The sequence below is a fragment of the Lycium ferocissimum genome, chromosome 4 (assembly GCF_029784015.1).
Source record: "Lycium ferocissimum isolate CSIRO_LF1 chromosome 4, AGI_CSIRO_Lferr_CH_V1, whole genome shotgun sequence".
In the NCBI taxonomy this organism is placed as follows: domain Eukaryota; kingdom Viridiplantae; phylum Streptophyta; class Magnoliopsida; order Solanales; family Solanaceae; genus Lycium; species Lycium ferocissimum.
The window spans coordinates 55680277-55684468 of NC_081345.1; the positions used below are offsets into that span (position 1 = coordinate 55680277).

At 37.3% G+C, this 4192-nt stretch overlaps 1 long non-coding RNA gene across 1 annotated transcript; it reads right to left on the reverse strand.

Annotated features, from left to right (window-relative positions):
- Positions 1–826: 826 nt before the first annotated feature.
- LOC132054880 (uncharacterized) lies at positions 827–3783 on the reverse strand. Its single transcript, XR_009414389.1, has 2 exons — positions 3578–3783; positions 827–1252 (listed from the first exon to the last, which is right to left on the reverse strand). It is a non-coding gene; the product is annotated as an uncharacterized LOC132054880 (long non-coding RNA).
- Between the last annotated feature and the right edge of the window lie 409 nt (positions 3784–4192).

Here is a 4192-nt window from a genome sequence, read left to right on the forward strand (position 1 = left end):
AATAAAGCAAAAAAAATTCAGCAAGCTCTTGGCCCAGGATGGAATTTTGCTTGTAACTACGGTACGACTGCCAACGACAGGATTTGGATAATTTAGAATGCAAGCGTGGATCTTTTAGTTGTGAAATAGACTAAACAAGTAGTACAATGTCTTGTTCATGACAGGAACTCCACTTGTAGCAGTACTATTACCTTTGTATATGGTCTCCACACTATAGCAAATAGGCTATCACTCTGGCACCAGTTGAGAGATATGTATAATAATATACAGGGGCCTTGGCTAATTTTTGGTGACTTCAACAGTGTGCTTACAGTGAATGATAGAATCAATAGGGCACCAGTGCACCAAGCAGAAATAACTGACTTTCAGGATTGTATGGAGGATTCGGGGTTGGGAATACTAACTAAAAGTGGATGTTCCTACTCCTGGAGCAACAAAAGAGATGCAGGTGAAAGAATATATAGCCTAACTGACTGGGCAATGGGGAATACTGCATGGTTTCACACATACACTGTCATTGGATCATTATATATGCTCCCACAATGCTCTGATCACTCCCTTATTCTACTAAACACCACTCTAACCAGATCCTCAGGAAAAACACCATATAGGCTACTAACAGCTTTGCTACAACAAGACCAATATAAGAAATCTGTTCAAAAAGTATGGGAAGGAACAATACTAGGCTACACTAGGTAGATTATATGGAGGAAACTCATGCTCTTGGAACTCTATACTAGAGATATGCACATAGAGTTTTCCTTATAAGAACTCAGACTAGTGGAGCTACAAAGGAAATTAAATGACATACAAGATGATCTAAATGTAGACCACTTCAATCAACAATTCATAAAGGAGGAAAGAGCCACCAGTTAGCAGATTGAGAAATGGAATGGTATACATGAAAAAGTGCTTAGACAGAAATCAAGAGCTACCTGGATTACTCTTGGTGATAGAAACTCAAAATATTTTTATTCTCAACTGAAAGCCAGACAATCCAGAAACAAAGTCTCTAGTATATGCAATGAACAAAACATCAGACTTACAGATCCTGAGCTTATTCAACAGAAATTCAGAGGTTTTTTTCCAAAAAATTACTTGGTGAAGCTGCTCAATCCTTACCAGTGTTAGACATAACTGTTGCTAGAGATGGCCCCTACTTGACCCTAGGTCAACAACAACAACTGGTGCTACCAATATCCAGACAGGAAATATTAGATGTTGTTCTTTGAACTGCCACCTGATAAAGCACCTGGTATAGATGGATATCCAGCAGAATTCTTTAAACAAAACTAGGATGTGGTGGGAGAAGATGTTATAAATGCAGTAACACAGTTTTTTGAAATAGGGAAACTGCTAAAAAAAGGTTAACTACACCATATTACACCATTACCTAAGGTGCCAAATCCTACTTACGTGAAAGAGTTTAGACCCATTACTTGCTATTCTACTATGTGTAAGATTGTAGCCAAGATACTCACTGCTAGGCTAAAACCAATAGTAGATTATCTAGTAGGGCTATCTCAATCATCTTTTATTGAGGGAAGGACTATTCTTGACAATGTGATCTTGGCATATGAAATCTTCAAAAGTTACACTCAGAAATCAGTCTCACCCATATTTGTAATTAAAGTGGATATAAGGAAAGCCTATGACTCAGTTAAATGGGCATTTCTTATATAGTTACTATTGGAGTTTGGGATTCCTCTCATAATGGCGAATTGGATTATGGAGTGTGTTACAACTGTCAGTTATTCTTTATTGATTAATGGGGTTCTAACTCCCATGTTTGAAGCAAATAAAGGACCGAGACAGGGTGATCCAATCTCTTTGTCCTAGTGATGGAGTACCTCAACAGGGCCTTGAAATAACTACAACAAAATCCAGGCTTCAAATATCATCCCAAATGTGCTAAACTGAAAATTGTACATGTGTGTTTTGATGATGACCTCTTGATGTGTTGTAGGGCAAACTACACTTCTATAAATCTCATGAGGCAATCTTTTGAACATTTTTCTGTAGTTTCTGGTCTTAAGGCAAATATGGGGAAAAACAACTTATACCTTTGCTGGTGTTACTGACCAACTGAAATAACAATTACTTGATGACCTGCATTTTACATCTGGCACATTACCTTTTAAGTATTTAGGAGTTCCTTTATCTTCAAGGAAACTGACAATCAACCAGTGTCTTCCACTTGTAGATAAGATGGTTTCCAAAGTAAGATGTTGGACTTCCAAGCTTCTTTCCTACTCAGGCAGACTACTACTCATAAAAAGTGTAATATTTGAGATGCAAACATATCGGAGTCAAGTTTTCCTTCTTCCCAAGAAAATACACGAGATAGTGATAGGTGTTTGCAGAAACTATCTCTGGAGTGGATCAAATGAATATGCCAAGAAGGGTCCCATTGCTTGGGACACCTTATGCTAATCCAAATTCACAGGAGGGTTGAATATCATCCAGTTTGAACAATGGAATAAAACCGCCATCAGTAAACTCTTATGGGCATTTGCTAAGCAGAAGGACATATTGTGGTTACTTTGGGTTCACATAAATTACATGAAGAACAGAGACATTAAAGAGATGGTAACACCAAAGCAAGCTACATGGTTGATTAGGAAAGTGTTTGATGCTAGACAATAGAATGAGTTGGAAGAGCTTGATAAGTTTACAAAGAATAGTAAGTTCAGCATTAAAAAAGCATATGTCTCAGCTATGCCTCAACATCCCAAAGTGCAATGGAAATCATTGGTCTTGCTAAAAAATGTCATTCCCAAACAACAATTTATACTATGGATGGCAGTTCAAAACAAATTAGCTACGACTAATGGACTAGCTTTTTGGGGAATACAAGCGGATCCTGTATGCCAACTCTGCTTAACTGGGGAATTAGAGACGCACAAACATTTGTTCTTTGACTGCAACTACACCAGATTTGTGTGGCAAACACTCCTACACTAGACAGGTATCAGGAAACAGATTGGCAATTGGGATGATGAAGTACAATGGATGGCAAGAAGAGTTAATAGCAGGAGCCCCGAATGGGCTATCTTGGTTTTTGTCTTCACAGCTGTTGTCTGCCATGTGTGGATGGAGAGAAATGCACGCATATTCCAACAACATAGTAGAAGCAATATGGATAGGACTAGAGAAATAGCTTTACAATTACATATTGTAGGCCAGAGCAACTGTAAATGGCTTAGAAGGTTAGCAAACCTTAATAGTTTCCTTTGTTAACAATGCTGCATAGATAGTGGCAGTTCTAGTGTAGCATAGATTTTTTTTTCTGCATAGGTTTTTGCATTGAGGATCCTATCTCTATAGTACAAATGAGCAGGTTGTGTACAGATGATACTTGGTTCAATACAAATTTCTGTTTTAACCAAAAAAAAAAAAGAAAAAAGAAGAAGATATTCTAAGATTGATTTTCCAGATTCAATGGAAATGAATTTCAAGACTGGTGGTTATAAGATCAAATAATTTTTTCTTTCTAGATGAAGTTTAACACCACTAAAATGTGTCTGTTGCAGCTTTGGATTTTAATGATATGATTATACAGTGACATCAATCTTACATGCTTAGTGGCCAACATCTTCCTCCATCTAGTTGGGAAGAATACCCCCATACACTGTAAGATAAGTTTGAGGCAAAATATGATGATCCCTTGGGAGATTCAGTTAGGAATGGCAACGGCACGGGGCGGGTGCGGGTTGAGCCTTAACCCACAAAATTTTCTAGCCGCCCCGTCCTGCCCCAGCATAGCTTTTTAAATTGTTTCCAACCCGCCCCACACTAACCCATGTTAACCCACATTGCCCCACCCCTCTTAAGAGTTTTTTTTTTTAATAATTTTTTCCATTTTGTTATTTAGGAAGGAAAAAGGTGCAAATATACCCCTCAACTTTGTGATTTAGAGTAGATATACTCCTCATTAAAAAAATGGTTCATATATACACTTGCCGTTTCACTAATGGTGCAAATATACCCTTTTCGCTGCCAGATTTTTTTTTAAGAAAATCATTTAGCTTGTTTTTTAATTGAAAAAAATGCCACATGGCTTTAAAAAAGTAACTCTACATATTTATTTTAGTGGTCTTATTTTTTTAAACCCACGTGGTAATTTTTCTGTGGGTCGGGTCATGTTCATTTGAAAAAATGGGTAGACTTATTTTTTTAAAAGCAAAGGAGA